We start from the raw sequence: 23,309 nt of genomic DNA, 5'->3' as shown, positions 1-23,309 counted from the left end.
TCCACATGCTTATATGACAAGCACTTCATCCACTGAGCCATCTTCCCAGGCCTTATTCTTATTTGGATGATTTGATCCCTGGCACACCTGCTGTACTTACTTCTTATTTGTCTTCTCAGTGGAGTACCTTGGATAGAACTGGATATGGCCCTCGTACTCATTACGTTAAGTAAAAGAAAAATCATCTGCATTGACCCTACTGTAGAGTTTTTTCTTTCCATGGGTCTCTACTCTTTTCCAGTTTGTATGTTGCACAATACATGCTCTGTCCACCTATGCCTCTGAAGCACAGGTGTCTCAAGTAAAAACCCACATTTTTCTGTAGGATCTTCATTAGCATCACAAAGAACTTTTTGATACATTGGGTCAAAATATGAAATGTTATTACAATGAATACTGCTTCTTTTCACTTTTTAACAAGTGCTATTTCATTGGGAACTTTAAATTACACGTATGCCTCACATCATATTTTTATTGGACAGGTTGGAAGACTATTGAGAATATGTAGGATTGCTATTTGTCATTGAAATTAAGTTAATTGTGGATTTTAAAGTGCTCATAATGCATCTGCTCATTTTTCAGATGCCATAGTACAGCATGAGCAGCCTGTCACCCAAACATTAATGTTCCCAACAGATTTTGCTGTGGTAGAAAGAGATGGTAAGAAAATGGTAGAGCCAACTGTGCATCAAAGAATGAAATACAGTTCTGCAAGATGGAGAGGAGGGTACTGATCCTGTTTAGGGAGCTTTATCTCCTCTAACACAAGTGTAATCTGTTGTGGTAATCTCTTCCTAAGAGTTCTCCAGGTTTGCATTCCTGGGCTATATTCTAGTCACATTTGTAGTCCCTTTGCTATTTTTGCATGGCACAGCTTCTGTTTAACTCTGTGCACACTCTCATTATCCATACTATTGACCCCCAAGCCCTACTAAATTGTTCTCTAGGCTCGACACCTGCACTTTCCACAATCTGTAGACCATCAGGAGAGTCTAAAAAGATGTTCTTCTCTCAGCAAGTTTCTCTTATATAATTGATGCTCATTTACATTTTTCAAATATGTAAAACACTGTAAACTCATGCATCATTTTGATTGCTATCTTCTGGAACATTTTCTATCTTTAAATTGTACTGGGTTGTATAGAATTCTTAGTATTTTTTTTTCCTGAGAGTAAGTTTAGGTCATATACTTATTGTGATTAATTTATGTCCCCAGTGGGCAGGTATCATATTACAGTGGGAGTGTTTAGTCCAACATTAGCTTACCAGTCATACTGTACACAACATGGAGAATGGTTCATTGTGATAGATGGCAGTACATACTAAAAAGTTTTGATGGAAAACCAAAGTATCAATTTTTAAATGGTGCTGTGTATCTTTAGCATTGGTAGACTGGAAGAGATCTCCTCAAAAATCTGATGTTTTGGGGACAAGAATGGAGAGTCTTTCTAAATGAATAGCTGTGAACATCAGGGCCTGGTTAAGAATTTGACCAATTGGTTGGAAACAATAATCTTACATTTTGGTGCTAGAATATTTAAAAGAACTATCAGTTTATGCTAATTGTAGAGATAAGATGATATCAGCCTTCTTTTTATGGGATCACCCTTTTCACTTAGTGATTTTTGAGATATCCATGAATGATGAAGATACTCTCAGTTCAAGAAGGGTCTTAACATCATCAGTACATGTTTCAGTTGGAAACAAGACCCAGGTCACACTATTTCTCTTCTTACAGGAGCTGTAGCCATGGTACTAGATACCAACATGGGGAGTAAGCCTCTTTTGAAGTTGAGGATAAAGACTGATGAAAAAAAGCTTGTACTGATGACCAGGACTTGGAGGGGGAACAGACGGGTGGATGGATGTTTAACAACTCTAAGAGTCTAACATTCCCTCTCCATATGATTTTTTCTCTTGGCTGTAAGTTGAATTGAGAAGCAGAAAGCAGTGATAAGGCAGGTCAATAATAGGAGGCCTGAGGTAGCTTACAGTCAATAAGAGGAAGATGAAATAAACTTTCACTGGATTTTGCATATAAATCTACATTCCCTCTCTCTCTATTTGCTGAAGACTATTAAGTGTGTTTCATCACCTCCTTTCCCTTTTAAAGATTCTTTATATTGCATTTGGATCTTCTTTACTGTACTTATGGGATGCTGTTATTTTAGTCCATGGAAGCGCTACTCATTGAGGACCACTGTCTAATAGCTAACATTTTAGATACCAAAGGAAATTGACATATTAATCTAAGGTCCTTGGAGTTCATAAGTTTATAATCCTGTTTAAAAGCTTTGAGAATTCACTAGAGGTGAAAAAAGTGTCCCCAGGTCACTTATAATGCACAAGTCAACCAAGTTTCCATTTTAAAATGCCATTGATTCTGTAACATATGTATAGTATTCATCACTCTGCAATGTTCTCCAGAGATCCTTTTGAAAGAGTATTTCTAAGGTACACAATTTTCAGGAATATGAGAAATGCCGGAATATCTTTTGTAGACAAATTTCTAAACAGTCTTTTAAAATAAGAAACTCTGAGCCAAATACAGAGTTAAAGCCAGAGATCAGAGCAAGAGCCACCTAGCAGTTAGTTTTCCACCAGCAGTAGCTTCCCCTGAAAGAGAGAGAGAGAGAGAGAGAGAGAAAGAGAGAGAGAGAGAGAGAGAGAGAGAGCTTCTAATGTCTGACTTGTGTTTTTATTGCTTTCCTGTTCTTCTTTCTCATTGGCTCTAAGCCCAGCCTCATGACTTCCTTGTCACTGTCTGTCTATACAGATCTCCTGGTCTCTATGGTTGGTAGTGGGACTAAAGGTTTATGTTACCATGCTTGGCTGTGTCCTTGACCACACAGAGACTCTGCCTGCCATGTGATCAGATTCAGGGCATGGGCCACCACCGCCTGACTGCTGTCCCTGGCTCGCTATGACCTCTGATCTTCAGGCAAACTTTATTTATTAACACACAAATAAAATCACATTTCAGCACAATTAAAATATCACAACAATCTTTCATTAATTTTTTCTAGATATTTTAAAGGCAAGGCTTATTTAAAACAGAAACCTAGTGGCTCAAAGGAAAATGTTTATTTTTTTTGTCCTTCTTACTTGCTTTACCTGGTTGAAATTACCTGAATAATTGGTTTAAAAACAAGAATCTGTGACAAAATAATATATGATATCAAGTGATCTTGGCCAACTGCCTCCTATTTTATAGTTAGAAAACTCATGTGCAGACATTCCATGAACTGATTTATTATAAGTCATATAACCAAATATGGATCAGAACTTCAGGTTCATGTTATTTCATAGTCCACAAGCTATGAATATGTCCAGCAGAACATAGCTATAACTAAAACGGGCTGTGATATAATTTCTATTGAGTGACAGCAGAATCTGCCTCTTCCTAACTTGACATACACAAGCATGTGTCTATTTATCAACACAAATCACTGTTATTCATGTTAAATTAAGGAATTTCATGGTTATTTTAGTCGTTGATACTGTGAAGTATTCATGGTGTGATATTTTATATTTGGTGATAATTTTTCAACTAAACTGATTGTATTAAGCATTGTAAACAGTTTTGTTCCATACTTGTTCTTCTAACAGGTCCATCTTCTCACTATTGACTTTAGACTCACGTGTGCTGGCCATGGTGATGTAATAGTGTGAATAAGGGCTTTAAAGTAGATCATAACCATGCTTGGAATTCAACTCTACCATTTGTTGGGTGGATGACCTTGGACCTTGGGAATACCACACAGTTTTCATGACCCTAAATTTCTACACTGACATCTAAATGTGATGTAATGCCAGTTTGCTTCATGAGTTATCTAAAGTTATAGGCTGCTCTGTTTGCACCTGTAGCAAGGTCTTCTTATTCTACTCCTACTTCTCAATTTCTTTTGGTTCTAGCAAATGAAATTTCAAATATCTTTGGGGATGTCTTTCCCTAATTTGCCTTGTACCAGGTAGTTGTTCTTCAACTATTTGTTTACATTATGAGTCAGAGGATGCAAGCTCTGCACCTTAAAGTCAATCATGTCATGAAAGTAGGACATCACAAACACAACAGGCAATGAGGACACTGGAAAATTTTAAGAAACAAATATGGGAAGGTATGGTGGTATTTTATTTGTGCTGAAATGTGATTTTATTTGTATGTTAATAAAGTTGCCGAGAGATCAGAGTGAAGAGCAAGCCATTTAGCAAAAGTTTAGCAATGGTGGCACACACCCTTTATCTGATCACATGGCAGGCAGAATCTCTGTGTGTTCAAGGACACAGCCAAGCGGTGACCCGAACCTTTAATCTCAGTATGAACCATATAGACCTGGAGGTCTGTATAGACAGGCAGTGACAAGGAAGTCATGTGGTTGGGTTTAGAACCAATGAGAAGGCAGAACAGAACGGCAATAAAAAGACAGGACACAGGAAGAAGGTCTCTCTTGGAGGGGAAGGAAGGCAGCTAGTGGTAAGATAAGGTGGTCTTAGCTCTTGGCTACTGCTCAATCTCTGGGCTTTTAACTCTTTATTTGGCTCTGTGTTTCTTATTTAATAAGACTGCTTAGAATTACATCTACAGGAAAGTATGTATATGCCCTTTTAGAGATCTTGAGTCCCTTGTTCTCTTGATATTTCAAAGTCTATATTAGATGTCTGCTGTCAAATTTCAATTCTGAATGCACTGGTCTTTAGATTTTATTCCAAAAGTGATATGGATCTTCTTATCCAACACATTAGGAAGATCCAGGTAGAGCAGTGGTCACTTCTTGCTCTCCCAGAGCATGGATGTTCCTGAAAAGTTCTGCACAGTGTGCCTTCTGCCCACACAGCCTACTCCTCAGCACTCTAGCCTTTTCTTTGTATAAGGAGGACAGTGTGTTGACAATGAGACACCTTATTTGGTTCAAAGTGAGTCATCAGAAAATGACCTGTTCCTGGCACTTAGCTGGCTTTCGGGAACCTGTTTCCCATGCTGAATTACCTTGGCAGGCCTTAATGCAGGGGAGAGGGTAGCTTGGTCCTGCCTCACCTTGATGTGCCATGCTTTGTTCAAGCCCATGGGAGACCTGCCCCTTTCTGAATGAAGACAGAGGAGGAATGGATGGGGAAGGGGGTAGATGGGAGGAGAGGAGGGAAGAGAAACTATGGTATGTAAAATAAATGAAAAAAATGTTAATTAAATAAAAAAGAAAATATTAACTTCATTTTTCTTCTTTCTTTTTCAAAGCATTGTTCCAAGGAAGGAAACAAAACAGAGATGTCATATATGCTATGAACATGACTCTGTTAGTCACTATCTTCTATAGCTTGGGTCTTAAATGTTCTTCTAGTGCAATGGCTCATATTCAGCTCATGGTGCTATTTGGAGGTGGTAGAACATTTATCTGATGGCCCAGGGAACAGAAATTTGTTCATTAAAAGCTCGCCTTAAAATGTGTTTATTCAACTCTGGTTTCTTGTTCTTCTCTCTCACTTTCTCCCTCCCTCCCTCCCTCCCTCCCTCCCTCCCTCCCTCCCTCCTTCCCTCTCTCTTCTTTCAAAACTTTCCTCCCCTTCAGGCTCTTGTCATGATGCACCCTCATGTCACAGATCCAGAAGCAATGGGACTTGTCAACTGACCATGTACTGAAACTCCCCATATTGAGAGCCAGAAGAAGCATTTCCTTTAAATTATTGTTCTCAGGTATTTTGAGCCCTCCTCCTCCTACAGAAAACTGTCTCACACCCTGAGTTGGTTCACTTTCTGCTGTGCTCACTACTGGGTAATGTGTCAAGGGAAGAATTTTTTTTTTTCATCATTCTGGAGTTTGAAAATCCAGGAGTGCAGTGCTGGTGTCTAGTGAAGGTTTTGTGTTTTTTCATCTCATGGTAAAATGCAAAAGAGCAAGTGAGCATGTGAGCCACAAGCCACATTAGGCCAAGCTTTATGTTCTTTTTTTTCTCCCCCCCTTTTTTAAAAAATTATATTTGTGTTTTAATTTTACGCATCAGCCATGGGTTCCCCTGTCCTCCCCCCTCCTGCACCCACCTTCCCCCCATTCCCTCCCCTCCATTCCCATCTCCTCCAGGGCCAAGACTCCCCTGGGGATTCATTTAAATCTGGTGGATTCAGTACAGGCAGGTCCAGTCCCCTCCTTCCAGGCTGAGCAAAGTGTCCCTGTGTAAGCCCAAGGTTCCAAACAGCCAGCTCATGCACTAAGGACAGGTCCAGGTCCCACAGCCTGGATGCCTCCCAAACAGTCCAAGCCACTCAACTGTCTCACTTATCCAGAGGGTCTGATCCAGCTGGGGGCTCCACAGCCTTTGGTTCACAATTCATGTGCTTCCATTCGTCTGGCCTTTTGTCCCCGTGCTTTTTCCAATCCTGGGCTCAACAATTCACACTCCCACAGTCTCTCCTTCTTCTCAACAACTGGACACACGGAGCTCCACCTGGGGCCTGGCTGAGGATCTCTGCATCCACTTCCTTCAGTCACTGGATGAGAGTTCCAGCCTGACCTTTAGGGTGCTTGGCCATCTGATTACCAGACTAGGTCAGATCAGGCTTTCTTTCGACCACTGCCAGCAGTCTACAGAGGATGCATTACTGTGGACCTCAGGGGACCTCTCCAGCACTCTGCCCACTCCTGTTCTCATGTGGTCCTCATCCATCATGGTCTACCATTCCTTGTTCTCCCTTTCTGTTGTTGATCCAGCTGGGATCTCCTGCTCCCCCAAGCCTCTTTCCCTCAAACTTTGCCCTTCATTTCTTCCACTCTTGTCCAGGTTGTTCATATAGATCTCATCCATTTCTCTATCATTGGATGATCCCTTTGTCTTTCCTAGGATCCCATTTTGTAGGTAGCCTCCCTGGAGTTGTGTAGCAGTCTAGTCATCTTTGTTTTACATCTAGTATCCTCCTATGAGTGAGTACATACCATGTTTGTCCTTCTGAGTCTGGGTTACCTCACTCAGGATGATTTTTTTTCTAGATCTATCCCTTTGCCTGCAAACCTCATGATGTCATTCTTTTTCTCTGCTGAGTAGTACTCCATTGTGTATATGTACCATATTTTCTTTATCCATTTTTCAGTTGAAGGTCATCTAGGTTGTTTCCAGGTTCTGGCTATTACAAACAATGCTGATATGAACATAGCTGAGCAAATGCCCTTGTGGTATGATGGAGCATTCCTTAGGTATATGCCCAAGAGTGCTATAGCTGGGTCTTGGGAGAGATAGATTCCCAATTTTCTAAGGAAGCACCATATTGATTTCCAAAGTGGCTGTACAAGCTTGCATTCCCACCAGCAGTGGAGGAGAGTTCCCCTTGCTCCACATCCTCTCCAGCATAAGCTGTCTTCTGTGTTTTTGATCTTAGCCATTCTGACAGGTATAAGGTGATATCTCAGAGTTGTTTCGATTTGCATTTCCTGGATAATTAGGGATGTTGAGCAATTCCTTAAATGTCTTTCAGCCATTTGAATTTCCTCTGTGGAGAATTCTCTGTTTAGTTCTATAGCCCATTTCTGAATTGGACTGTTGGGCATTTTGATGTCTAATTTCTTTATATATTCTGGATATCAGCCCTCTGTCAGATGTGTGGTTGGTGAAGACCTTTTCCCATTCTGTAGGCTGTCGTTTTGTTTTGTTGACTGTGTCCTTTGTTCTACAAAAGCTTCTCAGTTTCAACAGCTACCATTGATTGATTGTTTCTTTCAGTGTCTGTGCTACTGGTGTTGTATTTAGAAAGTGATCTCCGGTGCCAATGCATTCAAGAGTACTTCCTACTTTCTCTTCTATCAGGTTCAGGGTAACTGGATTTATGTTGAGGTCTTTGATCCACTTGGAATTAAGTTTTGTGTACGGTGACAGATATGGATCTATTTGCAGCCTTCTACACATTGACATCCAGTTATGCCAGCGCCATTTGTTGAAAATGCTTTCTTTTTTCCATTGTACATTTTTGGCTTCTTTGTCAAAAATTATATGTTCATAAGTGTTTGGGTTAATGTCAGGGTCTTCAATCCAACACCTCTTCATGATAAAGGTCTTGGAGTGATCCGGAATACAGGGAACATCCCTAAACATAATAAAGGCAATCTATAGCAAGCCAACAGCCAACATCAAATTAAATGGAGAGAAACTCAAAGCAGTACCACTAAAATCAGGAAAAAGGCAAGGCTATCCCCTCTCCCTGTACTTATTCAATATAGTACTTGAAGTTCTAGCCAGAGCTATAAGACAACATAAGGAGATTAAGAGGATACAAATTGGAAAGGAAGAAGTCAAGCTTTCCTTATTTGCAGATGACATGATAGTATACATGAGTGACCCCAAAAATCCAACCAAGGAACTGATATAGCTATTAAAAACCCTCATCAACATAGCAGGATACAAGATCAACTCAAAAAAATTAGTAGCCCTCCTATATACAGTAGACAAACAGGCTGAGAAGGAAATCAGAGATACATCACCCTTTACAATAGCCACAAATGATATAAAATACCTTGGGGTTACTCTAACTAAGCATGTGAAGGACCTATATGACAAGAACTTTAAGTCCCTGAAAAAAGAAATTGAAGACGATGTCAGAAAATGGAAAGACCTCCCATGCTCATGGATAGGCAGGATTAACATAGTAAAAATGGCAATCTTACCAAAAACAACCTACAGATTCAATGCAATCCCCATCAAATTACCAACACAATTCTTCACAGATCTGGAAAGAAAAATACTCAACTTCATATGGAAAAACAAAAAACCCAGGATAGCGAAAAGAATCCTGTACAATAAAACAACCTCTGGAGGCATCAGGATCCCTGACCTCAAGCTCTATTATAGAGCTACCGTAACAAAAACAGACTGGTACTGGCATAAAAACCGACATGTGGTCTAATGGAATCGAATTGAAGACCCTGACATTAACCCGCTTTTTGTTCTTATAGGTAGCTCACACTCAGAGTTACATTAACTCATTCATGTTCCCAGTAACTTACTGACCCCTTAAAAGCCTCACCTTCCAGTACTATTGCCATGACAATTAAATCTCTGAATTGCAGCATGGATGGAATATTCAAACCAGAGAAGTTAATCGTTCCCTACAAATTGTTACTGTAATTTAATATAGGTTTTCTTTTTCTCCTGTTTCTATTTTGCATTTCCTTTGAGACACAATCTTGGTATATATCTCAGGCTGGATCAGGCTTGCTATGCATCTCAGACTGGACTTCAACTCCTTATCCTCCAGCCTCCACCTCTTGAATGCTCGGATTATGCTCCTGTGTTTGGTGCAACACATTAATATTAGCAAATCTGACTTGTCTGATTTAAGCTTTGGGATCTAACTTCTGAGAAATTCCCACATACCTCCCTTTAATCTGTTCTTTTTATTAATTAAAATATTTGTCACCTTCTGCTTCAGCTTGTCATTTTCCTGAGACTTTTTTATCTGCATTGGTGTTTTTGTTTTTGTTTTTAATAAGGATTAACACAATAGTCCAGCCAAGCTGATCTTAAACTAATGCCAATCCTCCTGTCTCAGCCCCCAGTGTTCAGAGACTCCAGGCAGGAAACACTATACTTTGTCATTTATATGCTCCTAGTTAAATATCAATTTCACTTTGCCTAAAATACCAAATTTGACTTTCTTATTCATAATCTTTGCGTGTGTATATATATGAGATCTCCACAAAGATTTACTTTTTACTTCTTATTAAAGTCTTTCTTGAGTTTTGTAAGTCAGAAAACCATGGAATAAAACTATCCAGTACAAACATACAGAGGTTACTCTGTCAGTGCTTTTTACTGAGGTTTCCCCAGTGTGCTACCTGAGCCAAGTAGGTAGACTGGAAGAATGCCAATAAGGGCACACCTTTAATTAAGAAACAGCTAACTAAACTTGTTGGCTTGAACTCAGCTGTGGATAATTGAGAAATCCTACTCTCAAAAACATGTCTGGTTTCTGTTTCCAGGGAGTGCCGTACACTGAAATTTTTGCTTATTTATGAAGATATTCTGACTTTAATAAATTCAGAAGGATAAAATTTAAAGCTATTGCAAAAGTTAAAATTCAAGCCAAAATACTCAAGCCAATTTTCATGCATGTACATCCTTTGGTTAAAGTTAGAATTTGGAATAATTTCATCAGTTATGACAGACAGCTTTATAAGCCATAAATGGTAATGTTGTTTAATTTCTATTTATTCCAAGGTTAAATGAGGTAAAATACATAGTTGAGCTTAGTGAATTGATGAAATTAATACATGACTGACTATAATGTGGTTAAACTGTGCTGATATTTTACTTTACATATCTTATTTTACTTAACACACAGCAATCATGCACATTATCAAGAGACAGTGTGACATAATAAATAAATGTGTAAAATGTATGATAATCACACCTAGCAATTGGTGATCACTCTAGAATCTTTTTGAGATTTAAATTCTAAGTTTTGTTGTTTACCTGGCAGGAGAGCTCACTGGCTTTCTAGTATTTTCTTTGTCCTTTGAGTTTTAGTGTCAACATGATGCTGTTCACCTATCAGCGTGAGAAGAGGAGGGAAAAATTTATTTCTTGGTCAAATAATTTATTTGAAAAAAACATAAAAATTTTTTTTGTATGTTTTTGTCTGCATGGATGTCTGTGCAACACATGGATGCAGTGCTGGCAGAGGCTAGAAGAGGGCATCAGATCCCCTGAAACTGGAATTAGGCACTTTTATGAACCACTGTGCGTGCTTGGAATCGAACCTGGGCCCTCCTATAAAAGCCAGCAGTGGTCTTAATCTCTCCAGGCCATAATTTATATTTTAAATTATGAATCTCCTACAACTTTAGTCTTGCCACTTAAAAAAAAATCATCAATGAGATTCATTGAAATGTGAAAAATAATAGGGGAAAAACCAATCAAGTGAATTAATGGCCCAGGAAGGATCCAGCTCCGTGGTAAAATGCTTGCCTAACATGGGTAAGGCTCTAGGCTCAACCTCTAGTAGTGCAAAAAAAAAAAAAAAAAGTTAATTAATTAATAAAGGAATAAAGTAAAATAAAGACAGTGAATCAAAGTAAGTGAAAACATTAAGGAGCATTTCATAGACCCTGATCCCACTACAGGAAGCTAAGGAATGCAAGTATGATTATTTTAAGTACTCTTAGAAACTTCAAAATCCACAGTGAAACTGTAGTAGGGGTCTTGACACTTTGACTAGGAACCCAATTTATTATTATTATTTAAGTCTGGCGTTTTGTCACGTCCAGAAAGCATCCCGAGGAGTAGGGGGAAATAGAGCAGTAATGGATTCTGTAGTCTTCAAACGTTCTGGGGTTACTATTTTTGCATATACTTGAATTTCTCGAATTTTCCCACTGACTGTTCTTTAGGGTTCCATTTATCATTAGAATTTTATCCTAGAGCATGAAAGAGTCCCTACACAGAAACTGTAAAAAAATTGCTTTCTGATTTTGATACTGAAATATTTGGGTTCATTTGAGAGTGCTGGAACCTTGATTGGCTCTGGGTTTGGCTTTGCTCACAAGTTGAGGTGCCAGACACCCACACTCACACAGAGCCTTCGCTGAGGCAAAGGCATCTGGGTGTTTATGTTGAGAACTCAAAGAATGAAATTCATGCACCTCTGAGGATATTTTAGAGAGAAATTTATTATAGATCCATAGGGAAGGGCTTACGAAGAAGAGCGAGCAGAGGTCTTGTACAGCAGGAAAGAGCCCAGGAATAAGGTGCGTTGACCTACTTACTACTCTGAGGGCTTTTAAACCAGATGAGGTATGGTGGGGTGGGGAGGGGCGGCAGGTGCGGGATGAGCCCACAGCCCAGCCACACCTAGGTGCCTCCTGAGGGGTTGAATCTCAGTCTCAGTCACTGTTTTGGCAAAGGCACTCCTTGAGGAGAAAACCAGGAAAAGGAACCAGGACTTTCTCTGGTATTCCTGGCCTCCAGGAAGGGCATTCTCCCAACAGCTGCTTTGGGCCCTATTCGACCAGTTTCTGTTTCGTGTCCTCAAGGGTTTTAAAATCGGGATTTTCTTCATCATTGTCTTTTAAAGTAAAGCTATGATATTCCAGCGAACTTGGTAATTACTCTCTTAATACTGTAGTAAACTGAGGGGGTAACAAATGAGAGTGATGGTCAAATTCCTACTGTTGTTTGTCATGTGCATTTGATGTAACGAATAACACTCAGTTTTAACTTCTTGGCCTAGAAGTTTTTACCAATTTGCTATTCATTTTGAAAAAAAAATTCCACTTTTTTTTTTTTTTTTTTTTTTTTTTTTTTTTTTTTAATTACTTCTGTCTCCTTCAAATACTGGAATGGCACCCAAGGCTAACACCTGAAAACTTGTCTTTGACCTTGACTACATTCTTTATGTAAGTTTTTAGTTTGGTCATATATTCAGAAGGTACTCACATTTTATATAAAGACATCTAAATTCTTCTTTCACGGAAATAAGTGCATTGTTATTCATTATCAATGCCTTCATAGAGAAAGACTTACCAGGGTTTATTTTGTAATTCAGGGAAAGGTTTCACAATGGCCAAAGATAAGGACTTAGGTTTCAGTAAAAATGTAAAATTAAACTTCAAAAACACTGTCTGAAAGAAAGTGTCATCTTCTAGGAGCAATCTGTGTGTGACTGATACACAATTAGCGTCTTTTTTTTTTTAATTAAATTTTTTTTATTTTACATTCCAACCCCAATTCCTCTTTCTCTCCCCTTCTCCCAGCCCCCTCCCGCCATTCACTCCTCAGAGGGGCTAAGGCCTCCCTTGGGGAGTCAACGAAGTCTGGCATACCAAGTTGAGGCAGGGCCTAGCCCCTCCAGGGACTGAACTAGACCCTCTGAATGTGGGTGACAGTTGTATGACTTGATCTGTTTGTGGAGCCTCTGGCAGTGGGACCAAGACTTATCCCAGGTGCATGTGATAGCTTTTTGTAGCCCATTTCCTACGGTGGGATGACTTGTTCAGCCTTGATGTAGGGGCTTCTTTTTCATAAACAGATTGTCTTCCATTTCTCTCTCAGTGGAAGACCACTGCTAACTGCGATTTGGGACATTTCACAGTATCTATCCCCTCTTCTTTGTCACCTAAAACTATATATCCGAAGACCTTATTATCTCTGATATCTTAGGGGGAAATCCGCTTCTATTATGATTCATCCCTTTCAAGGCTATTTAGGAGAGAGAAGTGAATGCAGTTTTTCACTTATTTATTTCACAAAGCTTGCAAGAGAAAATATGAAAGCTTAGCAGTAACCATAAAGCCCCTGTGAACCCATTTAAGTTCGTGAATCATAAAGTTCTATATATTCTTTTATCCCACTCTCAAGAAAAAATTCCTTGTCATGGGAACTTTCTAGTCATGGACTAGCAGAATGAATCTATTCATTCCCGGTGCTGCTGTTCAATGAAACCTGCATGCCTTTGAAGTTTTATTTTCGTTTGTGTATGGTTAAGTTTGGAGTCTTAGCAGTCAGTGTGAAAAATCCCAGCGTACATGTGAATACTTGATAGATGATGACTATATATTCCAAGAACAGACATAAAGTATGATTCCTTATAAATCTGTCATTCTAGATCATAATTAGTATAATTCTATTTTGTTTTAGTTGCATGACATCATCTGGTTTTAAAACAAGCAACTTCATCATAAGAAAAATGTTTAAACGTCAAGTCAGCAGAGCCCAAAGCAAATTTCTCATGTGTTAACATAAAGAAAATCTTGCATAGACAAGCATTTTAGAAACTTCTGAAAGGAGGCTAGAATAACAAAGGCAAACCTCACTTTGTGTGATACAACTGGAACAAACGTGAGAAGCCCTTGTTATGAACGGTGCAGCTAAAAGGAGAGAGACATCATGAGTAGATGTGAGCATTTCATTGATGTCTTTAGCATGCCAGACACGTTGGGAATATGCAACATGTAGCGTCAAAGAAGAGGTTAGAAACTGTAGGAATTTGACTTTTTGGATTACTTTGCAATGCTTTTCATTTTTGAACAAGAAGCAGACAATGTGTTTCCAGGGAATTCCTGACTCTCTTGGATGGTATTTAGTGTGGATCCTTAAGTATGTCATCTCTACCCCTGGGTAAAGAAGTATCTCTTTTAAAAGTGAAAGACTGGCTTCTGCAGCCAGATCATCATATATTTTTCTTTGAATACTGATTTTGGGAATGGCTGTGTTTCTTTCGGATTCTCCCACACTTGGGAATTTATCCTTAGGCCACTTCAGATGGATCCATGCTGGGCTATTGACGACTGAGCTCTAGCTCAGAAAGGAGGTTGAAAACAATCTTTTTCATCACCCAATGAAAGTGAAAAGAGATATTTTTGAAGAACAGAGTGTAATTAGCCTAAATGGAATTGGGCCAAATCTGCAGCATTAACAGGCTAAATGTGTCTGTAGTTCTTAGAGCATTCCAAAGATAGGCTCATTCTTGACGATTGTGGATAAAGGGCGAAGCATCTACAAATGTCTAAAATTAGTAAATGGGAGAGATGAAAAGAGAAAAACAGTCCAATGCTCTTACAAGTTAAAGATGACAACTAAAGCTTGCTGTCCTTCCACCAATCAAAAAATTCATGGGACTATTTTTTCTAAGTAGAGACTGGAATGCCCTGCTGGGAAGAGGACAGATAATATATGTAGCTGGCACTCTTGCCCAAGAAGAACTATTGTTCTCTGTAGGGAATGGAAGCCAAACCCCTTCAAGAGTTAAAGAAAAGCTAATTTAGGGGCACATCTAAAAGCATCTGAAGTGAGAAAGGGGGGTTAAAAATATGTTAGTGTGCAGTGTGCCAGTGGACCCAATGCAATGCAGAACAATTCTCCCACTTCTCAGAGAAAGAAAGAAAAAATAATGAAAGAGAGAAAGGAGGGGGAAAGAAACCCGCCATTGTTCTTGCTTGGCCCTCATTGTGGCCTTTTCAGATGCTTTTCCAAATTCACCTTGGAAGTTTATGCTCCTCCAAGGCCAAAATGTTTTTTGTTTGTTTGTTTGTTTGTTTGTTTGTTTTTTTGTTTTTTGTTTTCCCCTGGCTATTATTTCTACTAAGCCTTTAAATAAGGAAAGGAGAAAGGGTGCACACGACTCCTAACTGCTGGCTAACAGATAGGATAAACCTGGTAAATTTACCTAAGGGATGGGGCTGCCTTTGTTAATAGGAAGTCTGGCTGGGGTGCTTCCTGAGAACACATCTGGAGTTCCCAAGACTACTGGCTTGATGGAAGAATGTTATATAGATTAAAAAAAAAAATCTTTCTGCCCAGCACTTTTATTGTTTTAACCAAAGGAAACTTAACCGGGCCTGTTTTTTCATTCAGGTGGGAAGATAATCCAAGTTTTGGAGATAAACTTCCATTTATATGATTTTGAAACTCTGCAGTAGCCTCTCAGATTTTGGCTCATCACAAGAGCCAATGACTCAGGGCATTTGTTTTAATCTTATCTGAACTGCTCATATATGAACTTGAGAGGTCTTCATGATGATTTTTGCAAGGGCGGCTCACATTTTAGTGTAGGCTAGTAGAGAGACTCTGCTAGGCTGCATGTGGAGACAACTGGAATTAGATCCCCAGCTGAATGCCATTGGAAAATTACACAATGTTTTGAAAAAATGGTGATAATATTTGATTTCTTATGTAATAGATTTAGAAAAACAGATTTAGAATGAATGTGAAAATATGGTAAAAATATACACAAAGGATATAATGGGGGATAATGCCCCCCCCCCCCCCCCCGTGACCTTTTCTCAACGCATGTGCTTTGTGTTTGAATTGTTCTTTAGATCTTTATTTCTATGTCTGAGTTGTACTTAGTAGACCTTATTCAGAGTTTATTATAGAAGAACTAAAGAGCTATTTGCTTGCACAGTTGAGTTTTCCTCAGTTATTTCCGCCATTGATTCTGATGTTAATTTTAGAGAGCTTTAATCCAACAAGTTAGATGTCTGTAAGTCTCAGAAATGACCCTACATCCCACTTTATCAAAATATACAAGAATTGAGGGAAGAGTGGATTCAAGGGAGTCTCCCAAGATTTTAAAGTGATTGTAACCACTTAACATTACTGTTTAACATTATATTACCTATGTGGTTTGAATCTCTCCTTTGAGACTCAAGTTGAGATTTAATTGCCATTGTAATAGTTTCATGATGTGGCACCTTTGGGAGATTATTAGGTCCTGAGAGTACTGCTTGTTTGAATGGACTAAGTGTGTTAAGGCAGGAACACATTAGTGATATAGTGAGTGGGTCACTTTGAAAATGATAAGTCAAGGCCCATTTTTCTCTTGAGGGCTTTTGGGACATGTGGTGTGCCTTCCTCATATTATATTATGACATACCTAGAAGTCTTTCACTAAATTGAACACTTTCATTTTCCATACCTATACATTAGAATCATGAGCCACAAGAAAATAGACCAAAACCATCACCTACAAAAAAAAAAGAATAAATATTTAGCATACACACACACACACACACACACACACACACACACACACACACACACACACACATCATTTGGGATGAAACATTACAGGACAGTACATATGTGAAATGTGGTGGCAGGCTCTTTAAAAATGGGTAGTGATATGGGACTATGGAATTGAATGCTGTTTATGAATGATAGGTTAATATTGAGATATAATCCATGAATCTGATGGATGACATCTCTGAGATGCACTTTACAATGAATTTTACTATTTGAGTTGAATGGACAGACTCAAGTCTATCTATCTACTCATCTCCTGATAGACATTTGCATCATTTCTAGTTTTGGGCTATTACATATCAAACTTTATAAGCATTAAGGAATATGCCCTTTTGTAGATATAATCATTTTTTCTAGGTAAATAAGTATAGAGTGCTTGAGTTAAACAGTAGTGTGTGTTTAGCTTTTAAAAAAATAATCAAACTATCAAATTTGTTGAAGTAATTGTGTAGTTTTATATGCTTACCAACAATAGTTATAAATTCACTCTTCCTTCCCCCTTCCTTAGTAATTAATTTAATTAAAAAACATTATAATTAACTTGATTTCTTGATGAGTATGTAGTTCCATCTCCTTGTTCTTTTTAACTTAGTATTGCCCTAGTAACTGATGATCTTGAGCCTTTTATGTTTGTTGGCCATCTATATACTTTCATTTGTAACCTGTCCAATTTTTTTTGCCAATTTACAAAATCTGAGTTATTTATTGCTGAGTTATAGAATTTCTTTATGTAGTGTAGATCCCAAGGGTTGACATCCCTTTTCTATAAAAGACCAAATCGTATGTTGGGTCAAACTCAGTCCAGAGGATCCAGGGAATCCATCCAGTCTCTTCCCTTCTCCAGCATGCAAAGCTGCATCCACACTTTCCCTTGGTTAGGGTCGTTTTCTCCACCAGTCGAAGCCCACAGCAGACACTGTCCTCCCTCCTGTCTCCTCTCAGCAGACTTGCTCTTGCTTTCCAATGCACAAGAGATTGCTGTAGGACCCTTTGCAGACCTTTGAGTGGCTTTCTATCTCCTCTTCTTTGTCTTGTGAATTCTAGAAGCCTGATTTCTTAATTGTTTCTATCTCCTCAACTCAAAATCACTCATAGGCTTCCTTGGGACTTCATCATCCCGTGCCGGAAACTTCCTCAGGTGGTAAGATAGGGCAAACTGAGGACTTAAACGTTTTTCCCTTCTCTCAGAGGGCATGATCCAGTTCTTCCTATTATTCAGTTTCAGAAACCCATTGATTCACATAATTTTAAAAATTGTATTCCTTGGAGAATCTGAGGGAATTTGGGAGAAGAGAAAACATGATCAAAATATATGAAAAAATTTTAAATGAAAATAAGAAAAAAATACACAAAATAAAATCTTGAACCCGAAAAAAATGTGTTCCATTGTACCTTGAGGCAAAAGTAAAAACAATTACCCTGGATGTAACAGGGAGCTACTTCAAGTAGGTTCTGATTTAGAGGGTAACAAGAGGTCAACCATATGTTTACACTGTTGGGGATAACACTCAACTCTTTCTTTGTTGTGTTGTATCTCTTTGAGGAGACAATAGCTCAAGTAAGCTCAACTCTCCACAGACTTTTTATCTATGCTTGCACAATCAGTTACTAGGGAATAAAAACAAAACAAAACAAAACAAAAAACAGAAGCTGGGTAGCCATTGATTCAGAATAATAATAAATAAATGTCTTTTAAAATGCACGATGCATATAAAGTTAGTTTAAGGAAATAGGATGGTTGACATGGAACAGTTTGAAAATTATTCTGGAGTCTTTGTTTTCACGATTAGATATGGCAAACTCTCTACAAATGATTCTAATCTATGACTCTTTTCAGATCCGCAGCACTGAGGAAGAGTTTGTTTGTGTCTTTCCCCAATTCTGGAAAATGTCTCAGACATGAGGAGCCATGAAACAAGTAAAGAGCATTTTGGCTTATGGGAAGCCGAGGACATCAGAACAAAAGAGGGAAAGTGGAAAGTGCTGAGCTGAACTGTCAGGCAGTGTTGGACCTATTGCTTTCATTGGCAGAACATTGTAAGAAATATCAGATCAAAATTTAGCTGCAGGCCATGGGGAAAGCCTCATGGGACAAAGCAGTAGAAAAATAAAGAAAAATGGGATATGTGTTATGTTAAACACAGACACACACTGCACATGTTCATACACACCAGAGACATACCATTCACACACACATGCATCATACACATATATACTACACACACATACACACACCACATACACATACATACTGCACACACACACACACACACCACACATACATGCATATAAACACACACCAGAGACACACACTTATTATACACATATAAGAAACACACACACAACACACACACACACACACTCACCAGAGACACATAAATACTAGACATACAGACACCCCGCGCCACACACACACACACACACACACACACACACACACACACACTCACCAGAGACACATAAATACTAGACATACAGACACCCCGCGCCACACACACACACACACACACACACACACACAGAGACTGGAGGTTTGTTTGCTAAACCCAGTTTTTAATTTTTGCTGCGATTCTGCTGAGAATGGTAGGTAATATTAATGTAAAGTGGGATTGAGTTACCACTAACCAAAACTGATCAAGTAAGTCCACATATATTATACCCCTTCATTCTTCTTATATCTGACACAACTTGGGAATACAATAATGCAGATAATTAATCACAGGAAATGTATGGACCATTGCTATCTACTCAAAACGAACAAACAAACAAACAAAAAAACAGAAAAAACAAGTATTTTATTGAATGTATAGATTTGAATTGAAAAATGTAAATGGTGATACATTTTTTTCTTTTTGTGTTTTTCATACAAACCCAATTTAACTAAATTCAAATGTACATTGTAGTTTTTATCAGGGTAAAGAGTAAAAAGTAACCAGCCAGAAGCGGTGGATGAAGCCATGGAACCAGCATCAACTGCATACAGGAGGACAGATACATATATGTAACAATAAACTATGATGTTATACACAAGACTTATACAGGTTCTATTCAGACAAAATCCCAGAACTAAAGGAAACTGGATATGTATGATATATGCACATATATGTATATATATGGAACTGGATATGTATATATATAATATTTATTTAAATAAAAATAAAAAATGAATAAGTAGTATTAATGTCTTGGAAATCTCCCCCCCCCCCTTTTTTTGAGCTGGGGATCGAACCCAGGGCCTTGCGCTTGCTAGGCAAGCGCTCTACCACTGAGCTAAATCCCCAACCCCAGTATTAATGTCTTATGAATTGTAAATATAGAGGGTTTTAGCACTGTTATCTGGGGTTTCTGTCTCAGTCTGTTATTATTCTTTCTATGATCTTGATCACAGTTGCCTGAACTCAGGGAGTACTACCTCATTCTCTTGAGGCAAATGTTTCTAAGCCAATGCAAGGAATTTGCATGTCCAGAAATGAGGGTGAGCCGAGTGGAGCTGCAGTGGGATGTCTCCTTTGTTCCCTTAGGAAGATATGAGATACGATTTGCTCCTTTGGATCCTCCAAGGAATTCTAATCTGTTTACAATATGATCTCATCAGTCACTGTAATGTCTGGGAGGTGGTGGTGTTAGAACACAGCTGGCCAGTATCGTAATTTCTAATAAATAAATACATTCACTGCACAATGGTTGGTGTCTCCTTTGCCCATGTCTGTTATTGAGTCAGCACAGAGTCAGGAACAGAAAGGTCACTAACTGCAGCATCTTTGCAGCCTAGAGAAAAAGCATTCTGTGAGATGAGCAGTATATGCCACACCAGGTCTTCCTGATGACCACTGGATTTCATTGGCTTACCTTCATTGCTTTTGGCTCCAAGTTAATTTTACTGATTAAGTCTGTGAAAAATATGGCTATGTCCTTGGGGCTCCTGGACACGCACACTGAATCCGATCAATTTTTTGAAATGCCACAGACTGCATCCTATCAGAGTTGTTTCCGTGGGAGAATAAAGGTGTCATGCAATTTAAAGCAATTTATAAATATCTGTTTTTAAGCAGTGTTTTGCCCTGACCAGACTTCTTCGAAGGGCATTTGGACAGAGCTGCCAATATTGTGATTACATTTTCTCTTGTTTCTTGCCTAGGGTAACATGCAGGCAACACAGTTCAAGTATTTTCTCTAGTATGGTCAGAACAGTGTAAAAATAATATAATTACTTATAATAGGATACACTACAGAAAATTACTTTGAGTCAGATAACTCTTACCTGGTAGAAGTGTATTCCACTGGGAGAGTTTTTAATATTTGCTTTACTTCCTTTTCTACTTAACTTACATTTTTATGCTCTTTGATTCCTGGGAACAGGGCATTTAAGGCTTATTCTGAAACTCCGTTTTGAGAACTTAGGATAAATATATTATCATAGAATTTAATATTATAGCACATAACTTTGAGTCATTGTTTTCTCTGCACTTGAAAGAAAATTAAAAGTATTTTTCTTATCCCATTTCTTTGCCTCAGCTTAAATTCTTTTTATTGTCATAAATTTATCCATTAGCTTTCCAGACTAATTAATATATGTTGCATCTTTCTTTAGAAATCTAAAGTTTAGGAACTTCTACTAGCTGTATCTCATGTGGAATACAAACATATTTCTCTAAAATACCCATCTTTCTGTTTTCCTTATTTCTACTTTTAGATGCCAGATTTTGAAAAATTCTAATCTCTACACATCATATAATTTTCTTCTTACTTATGTATTACTATTTTTAAAAATCCAGTATATAAGAGAATTCCCTGACTCTGTCTCTTAAACTTCTATTTAAGCCTTTCATTCTGTGATATTTTTATTCAGTAATTTAACTTTTAATATGAAAATTACATTTAAACGGGAAAATGAAACAATTTTATTTATAGTTACTTTGTGATTATCTCTGATCATAGTACTAATTAATCTCTATTCCTGGAGTGTTAAGTACACAAAACTGACAGATATAACAACTAAAATCAGTGGCAGAGTCAGATTGTATTTTAGAGAAGGCACAAATGGCCTTTTAATCATCCTACTCCACATAACATTTGCAGTATAATATCTATGATATACTTGGGACAAAAACTATTTTTCATTATTCATCTGAAGCTCAAATCTAGCTGCATGTTCTGTTTTTCTTCTGGAAACTTTACTCACACAATACTTTAGACTTAAAAGTATATAGCTGATGATTTAACACTACTTGAATTTCTAACTTTCAAAACATATTCATTTTTATTTTTATATTTCCAGCAGTCCCTCAATTAAGTCAATGCTTTCTTGATGTATTTCACATAATCATTGGTTGCAACTGAACTGATAATCTCTTTGTTATTCAATGATTTTTATTTATTCTTGAACACTTTATACATGAACACAGTGACATGATGTGTCTATTCCGTTTCCCCTTCTAACTCTCCCCATATCCCATTCGATATGCCCCCTACTCAACTTCATGTATTCTTTTCCCTTTTTAAATAACTTGCTATGTCCGGTTCATGCTTCCCGTGGGTGCAGATTACTTGGCCCTGAGCTGGTTTTGTGTAGGAACAGGAGCTGATCTGAGTTCATGAGTATGATAGCATGTTCGGAAAACATCATTTTGTATCGCTTCTCTCATCCTTTAGCTCTTACATTCTTTCTACCTCCCTTTCTCTTGACGTAGGGGTTAAGGGGCTCCTTCTGCACTCAAGGTCAAACACCATGATTGGGGAAGTCATAGGTCCTAGAGCAGAACTTGCTGTTGCTATTTTACAAATGGTCATGTTTTCAAATTACGTATGTATATATACAGACACATACATATATCCATAGACTGGGGCTGTTCTCAACATTGCTCATGGAGGTTTCTTTTTTGTGCTGGATGGCATCCATCCATATAGAAGTTCATAACTGGTTGAAGTTTTACTGTGTTTTCAACTTCAAATCAGTTCAATTTGTTTCTGTCTCATCCCTTTCTATGTGTCACACATCTTTAAATCTTACAGGATTGGTTGATTTTTTAACTACAAGAACCATGCTGCATTGCTTTGTTTGGCCACTGTGCAGATGTTTTTCCAAAATGCTTTCTGATTGAGTGGTGACTAAACCTTAGCTAACATGGTCAGATCATTTGCAAAGCTCTTAGAGTCAGAAAATTCCATGTTTTAAGAGGAAGGACATACACCTAGCTTTAGACTTACTGATTTTGAGTCAACAATGTATCTCATTGTCAATTTAATTAACTAGGAGTTCATCTGCAATTTGTGTTGTTGGAGCTATATATAGATAGATGTATATTAAAGGTACTTCCTATAGTTTGTAGATAATGTTTCTATTAATACTTGTGCTGTTGCTGTGACAAAGTATCTGACAGAAGAACCTTAGGGAAAACAGGCTTTATTTTGGCCTTTGAATAGAGCCTACCCTCACCAATGGACTCATCATTGTGAGAAAGTCATGGCTACAGCAAGGTGAGGGAGGCAGCTGGTCATATTGAGTCACTAATCCAGGAAAGAGAGCATGATCAATACTCTCTCTCTCTCTCTCTCTCTCTCTCTCTCTCTCTCTCTCTCTCTCTCTCTCTTTCTTTGGTTTTTCAAGACAGGGTTTCTCTGTGTAGCTTTGTGCCTTTCCTGGAACTCACTTGGTAGCCCAGGCTGGCCTCGAACTCACAGAGATCTGCCTGGCTCTGCCTCCTGAGTGCTGAGATTAAAGGTGTGTGCCACCACCACCTGGCCACTTTCTCTTTTTAAAAATTTTTTGTAATTAATTTAATTCTACATATCAGCCACGGATTCCCCAACCT

Source organism: Onychomys torridus, chromosome 12, assembly GCF_903995425.1.
Source record: "Onychomys torridus chromosome 12, mOncTor1.1, whole genome shotgun sequence".
In the NCBI taxonomy this organism is placed as follows: domain Eukaryota; kingdom Metazoa; phylum Chordata; class Mammalia; order Rodentia; family Cricetidae; genus Onychomys; species Onychomys torridus.
Note: the sequence above shows the minus strand (reverse complement) of the source record.